This window comes from Globicephala melas, chromosome 19, assembly GCF_963455315.2.
Source record: "Globicephala melas chromosome 19, mGloMel1.2, whole genome shotgun sequence".
NCBI lineage: Eukaryota > Metazoa > Chordata > Mammalia > Artiodactyla > Delphinidae > Globicephala > Globicephala melas.
Window position 1 is genome coordinate 7,967,880 of NC_083332.1, and position 20,122 is coordinate 7,988,001.

Here is a 20,122-nt window from a genome sequence, read left to right on the forward strand (position 1 = left end):
TGGAAGCACAGTCTGTTTTTATCTCTCTAGCCTCCTACTTCCTTCTCCTTGTGTCAGATACTCAGGCCACTGAATTAAATCACAAATCTGGATTATCAAGGTTTAGAGCAAGCTGATCCCCCAGGGAATTAATCCCCCTCGAAATGACATCATGCAGAGAGAGAGGATGGGTTCTTCCAAATCCTCGGCTCAGCCGGTCCCGCAAAGCCATTCCTGGGAGCCCCCTGCCTCTGCGTGGCTCTGCCCTGGGCTGCTCAGGGAGGTTCCCTCTGTTTAGATTCCATCCCTCACCTCCTGACCCTGATCTGTGCTGGGAAACTGGAAAGATATATTCCTCCTTACTTCTGCCTGCTAGCAGGACACTTCAGTAACTCAAAGATCCTCCAAATAAAGAGTTCATTTGACACCTTCCTCTGAGTTTTTCTCAATTTTGAAGTCCATTAAGTAGACGTAGAGAATGGGTCACCTGGTTCAATAGCCTCCTTTTCTAAAATTTTAATTTAAATTTAAACAAGTGGAACCAGGGCTTCCCCGGTGGCGCAGTGGTTAAGAATCCACCTGCCAATGCAGGGGACACTGGTTCGAGCCCTGGTCCGGATGATCCCACATGCCACGCAGCAACTGAGCCCTTGCGCCACAACTACTGAACCTGCGCTCTAGATCCCGCGAGCCACAACTACTGAGCCCGCGTGCCACAACTACTGAAGCCCGCACACCTAGAGCCCGTGCTCTGCAACAAGAGAAGCCACCGCAATGAGAAGCCTGCGCACTGCAACAAAGACCCAATGCAGCCAAAAATAAATAAATTTATTAAAAAAAAAAAAAAAGCAGGGGTTGCATTCTTTACTTTGTTCAAAACAGTGATATGGAATTAACTATCTCTCGGCCCTGATTGTGTCTGTATATGTACTTTTGGCAGAATTTTGCCCCCATTTATATGTCTTAAGCATGTTTGGGGACTTTTTTTTAATTCTTTTTTTTATGGCCGCACCAGGCGGATTGTGGGATCTTACTTCCCCGACCAGGGATTGAACCCATGTCCCCTGCAGTGGAACCGCAGAGTCCTAACCACTGGACCGCCACGGAATTCCCTGGGGACCTCTTTTCCAGCATTTAAAAAAAATGTCGGGGCTTCCCTGGTGGTGGAGTGTTTGAGAGTCCGCCTGCCGATGCAGGGGACACGGGTTCGTGCCCCGGTCCGGGAAGATCCCACATGCCGCGGAGCAACTAAGCCCTTGCACCACAGCTACTGAGCCTGCGCTCTAGAGCCTATGAGCCACAACTACTGAGTCCACGTGCCACAACTACCGAAGCCCATGCGCCTAGAGCCCACGCGCCGCAATAAGAGAAGCCACGACAATGAGAAGCCCGCGCACCACGACTACAGAGTAGCCCCCACTCACCACAACTAGAGAAAGCCCTCACACAGCAACGAAGACCCAACACAGCCAAAAATAAATAAATTGAAAAAATAAAATAAAATAAATGTATTGAAGTGAGCACATTTGAAGAAAAATGTTGGGTACAGAATATTTCTGGTGGCATGCAGATGTGGCAAGGATGGAGGGGTGACACTTAGAAGTTTAGGAAACACAACTCTTGACCTTTCTGTTCTTCTGTATGAGGACAGGGGCTTGTTCTTTTACACCACGTATCCTCAGAACCTAGAATAGTGACTTACTCATAGCAGATGTTCAAGAAATAACTGACAGAATAAAATAAGTTTGGGAAACACCATGTGAAATAGAGTTAAACAAGTTTTTTTAATGAGGGATTCGTCAGAAGGGTCCATATGCAATTGAGGATTGTATTAACAGGAATGGTATAGAGTATATTGAGATATTCTTTTTTTTTTTTCCCCACTACTCAATAGTGCTAGAGACTAATGGTCCCTGAAACACATCTTAAGAAATGCGGTTCTAGCCCAAATTCTTCATTTCGTGGAGAAGGAAATGAAGACCCATATGAGATAAGGAATGATTTAAAGTTAATACCTTTTTTTGGAGCAGAACCAGAAGGAGGACTTGGACTTTTCATCTGCTAGTTCAGGATTACAGCTTCCCTCCTTGCCTTCCCCTTGCCGCGTTTCCCCCTTCCTCCCTCCCTCCCTCAAAGATATAATGATGGAGTACTATGTGTAAGATACTCTGATAGGTTGTGTGCACGCATACATGTGCACACACATGTGTGCATGTATGTACACGCCTGTCTTCCTGCATGTGTGTTAGCTCATGTTACAAAGATGGTGAGGCAAAGCTTCCATGTACTACCCAAACCCAGCATCCTTTTCTTTCTGAGCTATTAGCTAGAATCCATTTTTCAGCCTCTCTTTTAGTCAGGTGGGGCCATGGACTAAATTATGATTCATAGAATGTGGGTGAAAATGATGTTATCATTTCCTGGCTCATAAAACACACAAGTCCCAAGCAGCCCTCCATACTCCTTTGTTCCTCTGTCTGCCAACTGGGTATAGAATAGTGGTTCCCAATGGAGAAGGGGCAATTATGAGCCCCCCCAGAGGATATTAGACAATTAGACAATGTTTGGAGACAGTTTTGGTTGTTGCAAGAGGTAGAGGGAGGAACTGATAGCTGTGCTACTGATATCTACTGGGTAAAGGGCAGGGATATTGCTAAACATCTTACCATGCACAAAACAGGAGTTCAGAGCAAAGAGTCATCCCAAATGTCAACAGCGCCAACGTTGAGAGACTCTGATAAAGAGGACCCTGCCGAGAATGCTGAGGCCCTAGGGGATGGTGGAGCCACGAAACGGAAGGATCCTGTGTCTCTGAATCACAACAAAAGAGGCGGCCCACCGAACACCCACGCTGAAGTTTAGACAAGTTCAACGTGAACCTCTATTGAGTTAATCCACTGACGTTTGGGAATTGTTTGTTACAGCAGTTAGTCCGTTACTAATACAGAGGGGCAAGACACGGTCTCTCTCTTCAAGATCTATAACCTAGTAGCCCCATTGTTGCTCTGGATCAGATCCTTACCCTGATTAGAGGCCATGATAGGGATGAGAGATGGGTTGGAGAGAGTAGAAACGGCAGACCTCCATTTTTGAGACTCACCCATGGGTTGATGCAATTAGGGATCCTTAAGTAACATTGAATCTTCCACCTCTGGGTCTCTTCTGGGTCTCAGAACTGTTTGGTAAAGTTTAAACCAGTTAATATCTAGAAAGTGCTTAGAAGGATATCTGGAGCATGACTGCTACTCAACCAAAGTTAGCTATCATCGTCATCAGTGATTTTCCTCAACCAGGAACACTGCTGAGTATACGGGATGCTGGTGGTAGCAGGGAGGGCAGGCAAGTACCCCCTGTACATAGAATTAAGTTTATCCTTGGGAGTTGTTAGTAAAAATCAACACATAATAGATACTATTAGCCATCTGTAAAGTAATCCAGCAGATGGTCTAATCTTCTTAACTGGGTTAAAATCTTCCATAATCGAAGCCCTGCTGACCTCTCTATTCTCACTCCCAGATTAACATTTTCTTGACCTTACAAAGAGTTCTCTGTCTTTAGAGTTTTTCTCATGCCCTTCATCCTCTCCACAATGACTGTCCTCCCTGCTACTCATTCATTAAGACTTGGTTCAGCCCGGATGAATACTCTTCCTCATCCTTATAATACTCTGCTCCAATCTTTATAAATGTACTTACCAATTTTTAAAATAATATTATCTGTTTATGTGTCTATCACTTCCATTCACTGTGAGCTCTCTGAGTGGAGGGCATGAGTTTTATTTATTGCTATGTTTCTGGCCCGTAGCACAGAGCCTGGCATGGAGGAATCACTCAGTAAATGTGTATTGAATAAATGAGTCTGTAAGTATGTGCACGGGGGACTTGGGGATACCAAGTTTCAGCGCAGGAACGGGGGTAGGGTCTCAGGAAGGCAGGACCCAAATGAGACAATAACTAGAAAAGCTGACACTCAAGTACATTGTCTGAATAAACTTGTGCGTTCTTAACCTTCTAGGGACTTGTCAGTTCTTTTGAGAACCCGACCCTTCTTTCTAGGAAAATGCTCATATGCTCTTGTGGTAGATAGAGACTGCTATGTGTTTACGAAAACCAGCTTTGTTTTCCTCCCAAACCCACTGCTAAACTACATTTCCCAGACTCCCTTGCAGTTAAGGATCATGTGAGTTCTGGCCAAAAAACTCTCGTCCAAGACCCTCCAGGCTCTCTTGATCCTTGTCTATCAGCTAAAAGCAAGAAATCCACAGGGTACTCTGATGCCCTAGGGGATGGTGGAGCCCTGGGACGGAAGGAGCTTGGATCCCTGCTGACCGGTTGTACACTCACTAGACTTTGTAGGAACAAGAAATAAATCATTATTGCGTTAAGCAGCTGATAATTTGGAGTGTGTCTGTTACAATACATATCCTCACTATGCTGATAATTACACATCTTTTTTTTTTTTTTTTTTTTTTTTTGCGGTACGCGGGCCTCTCACTGTTGTGGCCTCTCCCGTTGCGGAGCACAGGCTCGGACACGCAGGCTCAGCGGCCATGGCTCATGGGCCCAGCCGCTCCGCGGCATGTGGGATCTTCCCGGACCGGGGCACGAACCGGTGTCCCCTGCATCCGCAGGCGGACTCTCAACCACTGCGCCACCAGGGAAGCCCACACATCTTTTTTATACAGATCCAGGGTTTCATGGACTCTAGTGCTTGCCAAGTGGCTCCAAACTAGGAATCTCTGGAATATCGAATGTGATCATTGAAGAGACTTCATGGGATCAAAGTGCATGAATATGGGAATGTTTCTTGAACCTTATCCAAGGGAGAAAATTGTGTCAGGCAGAAAAAGACTCTGATATGGAGGAAGTTTCACCGAAGCTTGAGTGAACTATATATAATCGAGGTCTCTCTTTGTTCTGCCTCCACGCTTACCATGCAATCTTTGAGTGGTTAATTTAGATTCCTAGGTGCATTGTGTGTAGCCTCACACCCACCAGAATGCATCTTATTTTTTTAAAAGAGCAGAAAATAACAAGTTGGCAAGGATGTGGAAAATTTGGAACGCTAATGCACTGCTGGTGGGAATGTAAAATGGTACAGCTGCTATGGAAAATAGTATGGTAGTTCCTCAAAAAATTAAAAATAGCATTACCACATGACACAGCAATTCTGAGTGTATACTCAAAAGAGTTGAAAGCAGGTTCTCAAAGAGATACTTGTAACACCCGTGTTCATAACAGCATTGTTCACAATAGTCAAATGGTGGAAAGAATCCAAGTGTCCTTCAATGAGTGAGTGAATGGATAAACAAAATGTGGTGTATATATCCATATACAAAGCAATACCAACCATCTTTAAAAGGAAGGGAAATTCTGACACATTCTACAACATGGATAAATCCTGTTGACATTATGCTGGGTGAAACAAGCCAATCACAAAAAGACAAATACTGTCTGATTCCACTTGTATGAGGTACCTAGAGCAGTCAAATTTATAGAGTCAGAAAATATAATGGTGGTTGCCAAGGACAAGAGGGAGGGTGGGGTGGGAGTTGTATAATGGGTACAGAGCTTTAATTTTGCAAAATGAAGAGTGGTGGAGATATTTGTTGCACAACAATATGAATGTACTTAACACTACTGCACTGTACACTTAAAAAATGGTTAAGATGGTATGTTTTATGTTCTACCACAATTAAAAAAAATGAGTATAAAGGGAGTGTCCAAGTAGGGGGGGTCTGAAGTTTCAGTCCATTGGAATTACAGAGTCTCCTTTTTTAAATTAAAATATTTGCATTCCCCCTACCCCGTGCTGAGTCTATGAAAGATGCTTATGTCTGTTATTTTATTTAATCTTCAAAAGAGCCCCATTAGGTAAATGCCATTATTCCTCTTTCAAGGTTGAGAACTGAATTCAGAGAGGTTACATTGCATGACCAAGGTCACACAGAGAAAAAGTGGCAGATCCATGGTCCAAACCCCATGTCTGTCTGAGATTTCTACTAAGGTATCTCCTCCCTACTTGGATCCAGTAATTTTACTTTGGTCCATTCATTCTTTCCAGTTTCCAAACCCTCCCCATCATTTCCCAGTATACTCACCTCCACTTGTTTCACAGGAGTAGAGGAGGAAGGTCATGCATCCCAACAGGTAACCGGACCATCCATTCCCTGTGGTTAGAGGTATTCGTATGGAATCTCTAGAGTGCAAGTCAAGCTCTGCCTCTTGGTACATTCATGACTTTGGTCAAGTTGTCTTTTCATCCTCACCCCATCCCTCCCAGTCCTGTTGGCTAGACACCAACTTTGGTTTTGAAAAATAGTTTATCACAGTTGGTTGAGCACCTTGGAGCATAATGACTATTCAGTTGAGCAAGAAAGGCATAATGGGGTCTCGCTAACGTTTACTTCAGCCCGTCCAGGGGGTTGGATGTTCTGGGTCCCGCTCACAGTATCCTGTCCATGACTTTAGGGTGTGGGGTGGGATGAACCTCTAGAATGTGCCTCACCAACTCAGCACACATTCATCACCGCCTCCGTAACCTCCTAACTATTCAGGAATATAACCTCCCATTATCTTGGGGAGAAGTTATAATTAGCACTGAGTATTTTAAAAAATTCACCAAAAAAAAAAAAAGAGACAAAGTCAAAGATGCACAAACTATCTTCCCTAATCAATGACAAGAACTCAAATGTCTGCCACAAATATTAGCCCATTAAATAATAGGTATAGAAAATAATAATTATAATAGATATAGAAAACTGGCCTCACATTCCACTGATTTTGTTGGTAGGTATCCTGGACAGTAAGAGTGTTAGACTATGGTGTGATGGAAGATGATTAATTGGAATTACAAAAAAAAAAAAAAAAAGAGTATTCACTGGGCTCTCAAATTGGATACAGGTAGCCCAAACGTTTTAGAGATCTGGCGTGCAAGCTCAGAGAGCAAAAGTGGTTTTCCAGAGCTACTGTAAAACTACTAGCAAGTGTCAGAGATGAAGTAAGTTCATGGGTACCGAGTAAGAGTTGAACTTGTGACTCTGAAGAGACCAGGCTTCCTATGAAGGGACCTGTAAGACCTCACTAACAATGGGTTGGGGAAGAGCAAGATGGCTTGATGTCAGACTGCCCGGATTGAATCTGTGCCCTTCCACATCGGCACAAGCCATGTAACTCTGACAAATGATGTTGCCTCTTGGAGCCTCAGTTTCCCCAGATGTCAAACCGGGGATATGATTCCCACGCCATGAAGTTGCGTGAGATGTCTCCCAGCTCTGCGCGTGATGTCAGTCACGTGGCTTACTCGTGATTGACAGGTGACCTCATTACCTGCAGAGCAGCCAGAGGCTCTGTTAAGATCTATCAGTCCAGGCCTTTCCTGGTGGCGCAGTGGTTGAGAGTCCGCCTGCCGATGCAGGGGACACGGGTTCGTGCCCCGGTCCGGGAAGATCCCACGTGCCGCGGAGCAGCTGGGCCCGTGAGCCACGGCCGCTGAGCCTGCGTGTCCGGAGCCTGTGCTCCGCAACGGGAGAGGCCCAAAAAGATCTATCAGTCCAGCAAAATAGAGAAATAGAAAAAGAAAGAGCCTGCATGTCAGACAGGAGAGACTCAGCTTCTCCATGCCTTTATCAGTTCTTCCACTTCTCCTGTATTCTGTTTTCTCATCTCTATTAGAAAAGACAGATGTGTTTCTAAGCAGTACCCAGTTTTCCTACGTTTTGCAAATGGGGCATAAGTGAAGTAATGTCTGAAAAGATCTCAGCACAGACAGGTGCTGAAGGATGAGCATTAATCCCCTCCCTTCCTGACGTTGTCATGATGCTTGATCTCCGGGATGGTTTGTTCCTCATCTCGGATTGCCCTGCACCAGGATACCTGCCTCCTTAAGGGAAGTCGCTCTTCCAATCCCTTCTCTCTCTTATAAAGCGCTCTTCCCAGATCCCTCCAGAGATGGCAGATGAGAAAGGAATGCTAAAGTGGAACAACCCCACGCATAGGAACTGGGATTAAGATCTGTCCTTTCCACATACTGGCTGACCACAAGTCACAATGCTTAGCCTTTCTGAGCCTTGCTTATCCAGGAGGCTAAAGCTGGCTTTGCCTTTCTTTTTTGTTTGTTTGTTTTTTTGTTTTGTTTTGTTTTTGTTTTTGTTTTGCAGTACGCGGGCCTCTCACTGCTGTGGCCTCTCCCGTTGCGGAGCACAGGCTCCGGACGCGCAGGCTCAGTGGCCATGGCTCACGGGCCCATCCACTCCGCGGCATGTGGGATCTTCCCGGACCGGGGCACGAACCCGTGTCCCCTGCAGCGGCAGGTGGACTCTCAACCAGTGCGCCACCAGGGAAGCCCTCTTTCATTCTTTCTCATCTCCTCTCTCTTTTTTCCTGTTGGATCAAACTGATAATTACAGTGTTGTAATTAAGAGCATGCATTCTGGATTCAGACAGCCAATGTATAAATCCACTTCCTTCTCTTACTGAGGGCTAGTAATCAGTAGCATGAAGACCTCAAATACACCAGCTGTTGTTGCTGTTGTTTTTTATATTATTGCTGTTGCAATTGCGGTATGTTCTTGCTTTCAGGGTTCAGAATAATGAACGTGAAAGATGGAAATAGGTGTCCATTTGGAAGATGGCATCTATTACAAATATACTTCCAGGTGATAGTCTGTCCTTTCTTTCTGCCTCAGAGAGGCGCTCACCCTCTTTGCCTGGGTAACTTGTCCTTATTCTTGAGAATATCAGCTTTCACATACCTTCCTCAAGACACTGATTCTCTACCAGGGGCCATGTGGAACGTTTTTTGGTTGTCATAACTGGGGGAAGGGGTGCTACTGCCATCTAGTGGGTAGAGACCAGGAATACCGCTAAGCATGCTATAGGTACACAGGACAGCCTGCACGACAAAGGATGATCTGGGCCAAAATGTCCACAATGCCCAGACTGAGGTCTAAGGCTTGCTCTAGCCCTTGCACCTCTCTCACAAGGCTTGGGCGAGGGACTCCCCTGAGGGCTTCCTCAGGCTCTTCAATGTTTTCACCTGCTACTTTGAAATGACCTGCATTCTCACCTGCTGCCCCCCACCCCCAGAAGTTCAGGGAGATCAGGGACTGAATCTGTTTCATACCTCCACCTCCTAAGCAAAAGAAATTCATTTAGAATTTGACTTGGGGAAATTTGTTAAAGATATCAAAAGGTTTTAAAATAATTGGTCAAATAAGATCATAGGTTATATCATTTCCTTGCACAATTTCCTTGATAGGATAAAAGAATAAATTAGCGTTTGCTTGAATATCACATACTCAGCGCTATCCATTGGAACTCTCAACCGAAGAAAAACGCACGACTGAAAACTTGTGAGTTAAGTTTTATTCAGGAATCTTACTGAGGACTCTAGCCTGGGAGACAGCCTTCAGATAGCTCTGAGGAACTGCTCCAAAGAGGTAAGAGAGGAACAAAGATATACACCAAGTTTCTCGTTGTTTGTTTTGTTTTTGTTTGTTCTTGTTGTTGCTGGAAAGAAAAACATGTAGTTGAACATCAAGAGAGTACCGTGAATTACAAAGAACAGATTTCGCAAGTTAATCACTTTAGTGCTTTTTTATGTATGGGAAGATGCAAGAATCTGGATTCGTTGAAATTATTCCTTAGATATGCAGTCTTAACTATCTAGGGCCAGTATCCAAAGCAAAGAATTCTGCCTGTTTTTCTCCATCCTGAATTCCCTTGAGGTGTACCATGGGTGGGCAGCTGCAGGGGCTAATGGCTTGATCCTTGTAGAACTGGAGTGGCAGGCAATATTCTTTGTTTACAGTGCCCCCTGTTGGTCATAAATTCGACCAAGGTTTGGGAGGCATCTGGTGACCAATTTGTATCACAACTCTATGATGTCTCATTCCTAGGTCAGAGGAGAATTTCACTGATAGGACACTCAATATGCTATTTTTGGATTAGACCCTGTTGATAAACTAAAGTTTTCTGGATTGTCTGTCTTACTAGTCCATTGTGATGCTGATACTGTTTTCCCTTGTTGCTTCTTCCTATACCTAGAGTTGCACTATTACAATTATTCTATATAGTTGTATATGTGATCAATTGCCTTAAGACATTCGGCCATCATTCATTTTGTCAGAGGCCTGATTACACCTTGGGTAATGCAAGAGACAGCAATCTTATAAAATAGACAGGATATAAATAATATAGCTAGTAACATTAATAAGGTCATAGTATAGCAGAGAAAGACACAAAGCATAAACAGTTAGAAAACCACAAAGAGAGAGCAAATTAAAATGATTAGTATAACTAGTTTTAATCTGGATTGCAATAAGCCATCAAGTCTGGAGGGGAGTCGGCTGGAGAAGCCAGAATCTGGAGGGATCAGTAGAGGGAAAAAGATAAATGTTTCATCTTTGTTTACAAAGGTATACTTTACATTTTGCTGTAAGATCTATTTCGCGTAAGAGGACAGGGTTTCTGGAAAACAAAGATTAAAAGCCAGTAATATTTCAGGCAGTCATAAAATTATAAATCATATTTATCAGTTCATTCAGTCCCATGGAATTAATTCCTAGTGATCTGCATGAAGCCATCAGGTTTTCCATTAGAATTTTTAATTTCTTACCCAGTTCAATGGTACGATCTGCAAGTCATCAGAAACCTTATTTGTCAAAAAGTCTCTTTTATGAATCATCTTGAAGATCCTCCTTTTGTAAAAAGCATCAGAGTAAAACAATGACTGTCTATAAATGACAAAAGACTTGAAGTGGCATGGTTAAAGATCTGATTATAATGCAGTTGAAAAGAAACTTGGTTATTTCTGTGACATACAACATTTTAAGACAATAACTAGAATTATTACTGATAACATTACACCAGGACATACCAGATTTTTAAGAATTCCATATAATTTTTGGAATATCTATATTAATGATACTTACCCATACAGTATAACCTAAGAAGGTTTATCACCTCTTATTTGACAATGTTGCCCATGTAATTTAATATCCCAAATAAACTCAATTAATTTAATTTATCTCTTTGGGATGTTTCAGGGTCCCCTTGAAACATCCTCCCAAAGTTAGCTAGAAATTCATTTAGAATTCGACTTGGGGGAGTTTGTTAAAGATATCAAAAGCTTTTAAAATACTTGGTCAAATAAGATCATAGGTTATTGTGAAACAGTACTTATTCATTCAACCAAAGTGACAATAAAAAAATTTAAAGGCAAATACAGAAAGTTACCACAGATTATTGAAAAGGTAAAGAAACTTTACAGTCCGTTGTCAAAAGCAGATCAATATTCCAAAAAACCTTTGTTCTCTTAACACAGAGAGAAAATAAAATTCTAGTTTTGTACCAGCTTACTTTTTTTTTTTTTTTTTTTTGCGGGACGCGGGCCTCTCACCGTTGTGGCCTCTCCCGTTGCGGAGCACAGGCTCCGGACGCGCAGGCTCAGCGGCCATGGCTCACGGGCCCAGCCGCTCCGCAGCATGTGGGATCTTCCCAGACCGGGGCACGAACCCATGTCCCCTGCATCGACAGGCAGACTCTCAACCACCGCGCCACCAGGGAAGCCCCCAGCTTACTTTTAATATTAAAATGTATTTACTCAAATTTTATTTTAACTAAGGTGTAAGCAATTACAAACTATCTTTTACATTAGCATTCTGTAGATTGGCAAAATTATAGACACTATTTATGATTTTTAAAAACTTGTGCTTTTTTATAGAAAACTTTTTAGTTAAGTGGCAACAAACATTATTTATTAATAGTCCTAAATATACTTCTCAGTGAATTCAGTTTGGGGTGAGGGAGACTTTGCAGCAGTTTAAAAAGAGTTTAAAAACACCTCTTTTTGAATGAAATAATGCCGTTTGCAGCAATATGGATGGACCTAAAGATTATACTAAGTGAAGTTAGAAAGAAAAAGGCAAATAACATATGATATCACTTATGTGTGGAATCTAAAATATGACACCAATGAACTCATCTATGAAACAGAAACAGAAGTACAGATATAGAGAACAGACTTGTGACTGCCAAGAGTGGGGGGGAGGGATGGATTGGGAGTTTCGTATTAGCAGATGCAAACTATTATATATAGGATGGATAAACAAGGGCCCACTGTATGGCACAGGGAACTGTATTCAATATCCTGTAATAAACCATCAAGGGAAAGAATATTAAAAATATATATATATACAGATATATATATATATATATGAATCACTTTGCTGTACAGCAGAAATTAATACAACATTGTAAATCAACTATACTTCAATAAAATTAAAAATTTTTTTAAAGTCCTCTCTGAGCCATAATGGAATGGCTTTGTATTTTCCCAGCTCTAGCTAGCTAGGACCAAGGACACAGCTGAATTTCACAAGTCATGGTGGATGAACAGAAAAACACACACAGTACCTTTTGGCAAAACAACAATTGAAATTGCTCAACTATTTATCATTTTGGAACTTCATGAGAAGCTGGGAAGTCTCAACAAAACAAAAATGTTCTCTGAAGGTTCCAAGGGTATTTAAAAAGTTTTCTATTGTCCTTTTAGAATGTTTGCAGTTTATTACCTTATTGGAAAATACAAGGAAATAGGAGGGGAGGGGGCAAGGAAAAAAAAACAAATAAAAAACAAGGAAATATAAATGTATATACACATGTTTATGTGTACTTGAGTTTATAGCACCCATATTTTGTTTTTTAATGTTTTACCGGATGCTTTCCTAATAGATTACATCTTTATATACTATAACACAAAGATAAAGGGATTGTGAAAAAAAAGTGATCATAAAAAACCTATTTATGGACATTTTATTTTTCAAATAGTTTTAAAATTTGTTAAAACAAAAAAACAAACAAACAAAAAACTCATTTACTCCCCTCATCCTTTTTTTCCTTTGGTTTCAGATTCTACCTGATTGAGCGAATTAGGTTCAGTCTCATGTCATTGTGGGCTATATTTACATTTCTGATTTGTAGAGATTTGCAAGACAAAGACAATTGCTTTTAATTTCCCAAAGAACTGGTCTGCTTCCTAATCGTTATCAAAAGATTGATTTACCCAACTACATTTTTTAAAATTTGCTTTTATTAGTCCCTGAATATGAGCCCCCAGTTTTTACTTTATAGTGTGTGGGCTCAGGTAACCCTATTGATTTCCTTTAGTATGTTTAATTAATACTGCCTGAGAAGCAGGACTTCCCTGGTGGCGCAGTGGTTAAGAATCCACCTGCCAATGTTGGGGACACGGGTTTGAGCCCTGGTGCAGGAAGATCCCACATGCCACGGAGCAACTAAGCCCGTGCACTACAACTACTGAGCCTGCACTCTAGAGCCCGTCAGCCACAACTACTGAGCCCACGTGCTGCAACTACGAGTAGCCCCTACTCGCCGCCACTAGAGAAAGCCCATACGCAGCAGCAAAGACCCAACACAGCCAAAAGCAAATAAAAAAAAATTAAAAAAATAATATTGCCTGAGGAGCAGTTTATATGCCCTGTCTTATAACATCAGGCAGGGAAACCATTCCCCAGTAAGACATAATGTCTATCCCATAATATAGTTAGGCAAGAGAGAGGTAACCATCTTATATAAAGCCCTTTCAAATACACCAATCATTATAAACTTTCATCTCAATTCTATCAACACTTATACCTTTATCTTCAGCTTCCATTAGGGCCCCATCAACAAGTCTCGGTCTTACAAGGAATCCCAGAAAGTTTCCTTTTTATCCCCCAGCCATTTTATCCATTTTTGTGTAGAAGGCTTTGAGGTCCCCAGTGAGGGGTCAAGCAAAGGGACTCAGGACATTTGTCAATCTTTAACTTGATTAGTTGATTTAACTGTTGTCTCAAGCAATTGCTGGGCAGGTATCTCAGTGTAATTTTCTTCCAGCCTTTAAAAAGGTTTTTTAAATTAATTAATTAATTTATTTATTGGCTGCATTCGGTCTTCGTTGCTGCACGCAAGTTTTCTCTAGTTGCGGCGAGCGGAGGCTGCTCTTCGTTGCGGTGCGCGGGCTTCTCATTGCGGTGGCTTCTCTTGTTGTGGAGCATGGGCTCTAGACGCGCAGGCTTCAGCAGTTGTGGCGCACGAGCTTACTTCGCGACATGTGGGATCTTCCCGGACCAGGGCTCGAACCCGTGTCCCCTGCAATGGCAGGCAGATTCTTAACCACTGTGCCACCAGGGAAGCCCATGGCTGGTTTTTCTAACCACTATGTCTTTCTATATACAGCTGTCTATTGAGCTTAACAGCCACATGACTCTCTCATGGGGCTGACAGATGATGCCCAGAAGGGACCATGAATGTCCAGGATCTAGCATATCTCAGATTGTTTTTAGAAACATAATTTCCTGGAAGGTGCTAATTGGTTTGTGATTTTTTTTAAATGTTTTACGCTTAAATTAGATTGTGAAGCAACAAGGATACATTGTACAGCACAAGGAAGTATAGCCATTACTTTTTCATTTTGGACTTTTTTTTTTAATGTGGATTTTTTTTCAAGTCTTTATTGAATTTGTTACAATATTGCTTCTGTCTTATGCTTTGGCCCTTTGGCCATGAGGCGTGTGGGATCCTAGCTCCCCGACCAGGGATCCAACCCACACACCCCTCATTGGAAGGTGAAGTCTCAACCACTAGGGAAGTCCTAGCCATTATTTTTTAATAATTTTAAATGCAGTAAATGAAATAATTTTAAATGAAGTAAATGAAATAATTTTAAATAGTATAAAACTATTGAACCACTATGTTGTACCCTTGAAGCTAATATAATATTGTAAATCAACTCTACTTCAATTTTAAAAAATAAGTGTGGAAAAAAGAAAAAAAAAAGAAGAGAAAAAAAGAAAAGAAAAAGAAAAAAAAAGAAAAAAATAAATGTGAAGCTTAGAATAATATTCAACTCTTTGGAAATTTTACAGTGTGTCACAGCACAATTAAGTTCTTTTTTTTTAACCCATCACTTTCAAAGATTATTTATAACACACTTATTGACGTGTGACTTATCGGTGTTTGTTAAATGCCTGCATGGGGAAAATGAGGCCTAGAGAGAGATGGGGCCTGGAGTAATGTTGCAAAGGAGGCTGATGCAGAATCCAGAGTATAACTCAGATATTCCAATGCCAGGCGTTCTTGCCTGTGTATGTGTGTGTGTGTCTGTATGTGTGCACTAATCTTAGATATTAGCTTGTTGAATCGTTACATATGTACATAACTAGGTGACTACCTTTCAGATTCAGATTTAGAGCATTTCTACTCCCCCAGAATGTTTCCTCAGGCTCCTCCCCAATCAATGCCCACCCACAGAGGTAACCACTCCCCCGACTTTTTTTTTTTTTAAGATTTTTATTTTGATGTGGACCATTTTTAAAGTCTTTATTGAATTCGTTACAATATGCTTCTGTTTTATGTTTTGGTTTTTTGGCCGCGAGGCACGTGGGATCTTAGTTCCCCGACCAGAGATTGAACCCTTGCCCCCTGTATTGGAAGGCGAAGTCTTAAGCACTGGACCACCAGGGAAGTCCCTCTCCTGACTTTTAATTCTATAGATTAGTTCTGCTTGTTCTTGAACTTCATATACATAGGCTCATGCCCTATGAACATTTGACTTCTTTCACTCAACGTAGTTGTTGGTGCACAGCCTCCTCAGGAGCTTGCTGGGTATAATCTGAAATTGGACCGCATTTTCAGAGGACAGGAAGAGATCAAAGAAAGAGGCAGACCATTCCAGATTGGTAGGTGGCAGGTTTAATAAGCAAGAGAACTTACTTATGAGGCAGGTCTTAGGCAGCCACAAGACGGGTTGGTTTCTTCACCTGCTCACCCAATCTTAAAAGTTTATATAGACTTTACCTGGCTTGAGTCATGTGCACAATCCGGATGGTTTCAACACCACATTACTATCTCAAGGCTCTATCCTTAGGCAGCTTCTAGTGCAGGGAGGGCAAGTGGAACACGCATTCCAAGGACAGGGGGAGGGGTAAGGCGCCTCCAATTGCCTGGGTCCAGCTCACGGGTCAATGCCTCAATGGGTCAAACCTCCATGATTTCCCCCAACGATAAGGTCCCTGAGATTCATTCATGATGTTGTGTGTATGTATGGATATATATTGCTGTGTATCTATAAGGATAGCATAATTTGTTAATGTATTCTCCTATTAGTAATCTTTAAACTATAGTACACAAATATAATATCACTCACATATTAAAATCTTCCAGTGCTTCCCATTATAAGTAGACTATAATATCCCAGAGGGGAAAGACAATACTTTTCTCTTCCTTTGTCATATCCTTAGTATCATCCCAGTGACTGGTTCATAGGAACTTTAAAATACATATTTGATGAATGAATGCAATAACTAATTTATGAAAAGAATCCATTGATATTTAAAGGGCATTTTCTAGGAATCTCCATTTTTATGAAGATCAAGAAGGTTGGAAAATGACTGTATTGATTTTTCATTATCCTATTTTTCTCTTTAAGGTGATTTACCTCATCAGAAATCCCAGAGATGTTTTTTGTGTCTGGTTATTTTTTTCTGGAGGATTGCAACATTTGTTAAGAGACCAGAGCCCCTGGAACAATATTTTGAATGGGTCATCCAAGGAAATGGTGAGTGAATATAAAATATGGAAGCTGGGGTTGCCAGACTGTTTCATCAGACCTCTTTTTTTTTTTTTTTAACCCAACTTGATGTCTCTACGTCTCACCAACGCATGGTTATAAGGCTCCATCACCATTGGAACCTGAATTTTCTAAGTCCACATAACTATCTTGCAAAACAGCAGAACCTCAGCCAACCTTTATGCCTACCCCATCAGAAACTATCCTAGCTATTTTCTGAGTCTCCAGGACCTCTCTAATACTAACACAGAGCACTCGTATTCCTCTCCTCTACTCTCCTAATTTGTGGCTTTCTGAAAGTCAGTTTTCATTGGCTTCCTGGACAATACAGTCCTGACTTTCCACCATTTTTCAGATGCACCTTTCTAAAACTCCCTTAATTCTCTTGTCCTATCTGTCTCAAAATGTATGCATTGCCGTAGGATCTCTATACTTTTAATTATGCAGAATTTCTAGGCATTCTCAGATACTTGAAATGTGGCGGTTTTTCTCAAAAAAACTCATCACCAATGAGTACGTATTCTATTGATTTGTTTATTCCATGTGTCTCCCCGCTAAAATTTAAGTTCTTTGAGTTGTTCGTTGTTGGCTCCAGGCCCTAGAGTGGTGCTTGCCACATAGTAACCAGCTAATACACCTTTGTTAACGAGTATTTATTTTCCACCCCTTCCATCGGTGCTTTACTAACCAGAGCCACCGTTACTTGTCACCTAGAGTAACATTACAGAATCTTTATTGGTGTCCTCATCTGCATGTTCTTTGACCCTTCTAGGCTATGTTGCAATCATCTCTTCTATATTGAACAGTTCACGTTCCCTGACTTTTTTTTGCCCAGCATTGAAGTCCAGTCTTCAATGGTTGGAGGTCCTATTTCTTACTGAACGGATCCTGGGTGAACTTTGCAGCCCTAGCTACTGCTTAGCGTCAAGCTACTCTTTCAGAAAAAGAGCAATAGTTCAACGACATGATGGAAACCCAGACATGAAGAGAACACCCCCCCCTTCAATGCTATATTTGATCTTGCCATTTGGTGTATAAAATAGTCTGGACCGTGCTTCAGCTCTCACAGGAATCCAGGAAAGTCCAATCAATAGTGGTGGGTGATGAAGACATATCCTGTAAACCTTACCACTGTCCCAATATCTTGCTTATTTGTGCCCTAACAATCCCACACACACCTATTTCTTATCCAATCAAGAACTACCAATACCAAACTCCTTATTGCTATCAACTAATACCAATATCCTGACTTGTCTGCAGCCCTGCAGAAAGTCGATTTTAACCCTTTTCCACGTACCAATGAAGAAACCTTGGAAATTTAAGTCCCAGGAAATATTGACCTTAGACCCAAGCAACAGAGTCCCTGCCCTGGACCTTGGGTCTTGTAGCAGAGTTCTGGCTTATACATGATAACAAAACCTTAGGACACTAAAGGAACTGCATTTCCAGAGAGATACATCAAGGGGGCTGGAAAATGGGCACTCCAGGGGAATTCATGACAGGATTTCCTTGCCAGATGTCAGCACCCCGATGAAAAAAATAGCCCAAGAGAATTCCTAGCCAGACACTTTTGTCTACATGGATGATTCCAGCATGAACTTCAAGGATGATTCACAGATATCAGCTGGTCCCAGACCTTAGTTCCCTGACCAGGGATTGAACCCAGGCCATCACAGTGAAAGCGTCATTCCTAACCACTGGACTTCCAGGGAATTCCCTCTTACATCTTTTCAAAAATCTGTTCAAAAAACATTTCCATCGTAAAAGGGGAAGTTATAAATTTCATATCAAGGTCAAGTGCCTTTGGCCCGTGTTTGAGCAAATTATGGTAGATAAGCTGAGAACACAAGATACAGAGAAAGTGAGAATGTTTTTCTAGGAGAGAAGAACTGAAGCATAGATAGAAATACAGAAAGCTTCTTTTCCAAGGTAGGATACAATCCTGACACCAATTCTGATATGTGGTATGCGGAGTTTTTCCCCCACCTTTCTCCCGACACAAGCTGGGTGTCCTACAATTCAACTCAATTCTGATACTATCTACCCAGAGAAAGCATCAGATTCAGTAGGTTAAGGGCTCAGTCCCACAAGACTGTCCTTACTTCAGTCACAAACCCAGGTTGTCTGTGCTTCTGACCATCTGGATATAAATCAGAGGTTCCCATGACCCCCCCCCCCCCCGCTTGGGTTTGATTAATTTGCTAGTGGCTCACAGAACTCAGGAAACCAGTTCACTTACTAGATTACTAGTTTATTACAAAGGATATTAAAGAAAATCAACAGCTGGATGGAGAGGTACATAGGACCCAAACAAAAGAGCTTCTGTGTTCAAGAGTTTGGACCTGGCTAGGCAGCCTTTGGCTGTGTCTTTGTTCACCAACATAGAAGCTCTCTGAACCTTCCCATCCTTTTAGGTTTTTATGGCGGCTTCATTACATAAGCATAATTGATTAAATCATTGCCCACTGGTGATTGACTCAACCTGCCCAGGGTGAAGCTGAATCTTCTCTCCCTCCTCCCCTGTCCCCAGAATGCCCATAGGGACTTCCCCAACCCAGCTCCTTCTCCTGGAATAGATGGAAAATTAGATCCTCCCTGCCCTTGGCCACAATGTCAGGGTTTGAGTGGGTGGGGTTTCGGTGGTCTTGTGTGTGTACATTCTCACCAGAGTCTGTCGGGTAAGCAAAAGGGGCTTTCATTATATCCTGGCAGTCTGCCTCTCCCTTCCCGCCAGCACTCCACTCCAGAGCCTGTCACGTGAGTGTTCCCCTCCCAAATCTGATCTAATTCTCTCTCTGCTCTGCTGAGGCCGGCCTGGCCTAAGAGGATTGGAGCATTTGATAAATGGGACCAGGACAGGGTCAGAGGACCGGCTGTGGGGACACTCAGGGGCCAGGATGGCCACAGGAGGGCGGTAGCGAAATGGGGAGATGGAGAGACAGTGGGGCAGAGAGAAAAGCTGAGAGATATTCCTACAGCGTTTGGTAAAACCAAAGGAAGGGATAACACTCCCTGGCTCTGTAGGAAACAGTGTTTACCAGATGACCATGAACTTTATGAATTTTCAAATTATCAAGGCCAAAACAACATCCAGATAAGTTGTTAGAATTTTTTAAAAAATTGAGCCAGGTCCCTGGATACAAAATAAATATTTCAGTCAAATCCTATATAAAATTAAAATTTTCTAATTTAAAATGTAAAATTAAATTATAATCATAAAATAAAAATTATAAAATAAACATTTCAATACCATCTAAAATGTCAGGCAATAACAAAGTGCTAGAAATAAACCTACAGAGAGATATACGTAAGACTACTGTGGTTAAATAATAACACTTAATGGAGGGTCTTTGTAGAGAACCAAATGGATGAATAAATAAGTAATATACCTACATAGGAAAGCTCAGTATTGTAAAGATATCAATTAATTCCAAAACCATTTACGGATTTAATGCACTTTTTTTTTTGCGGTACGCGGACCTCTCACTGTTGTGGCCTCTTCCGTTGCAGA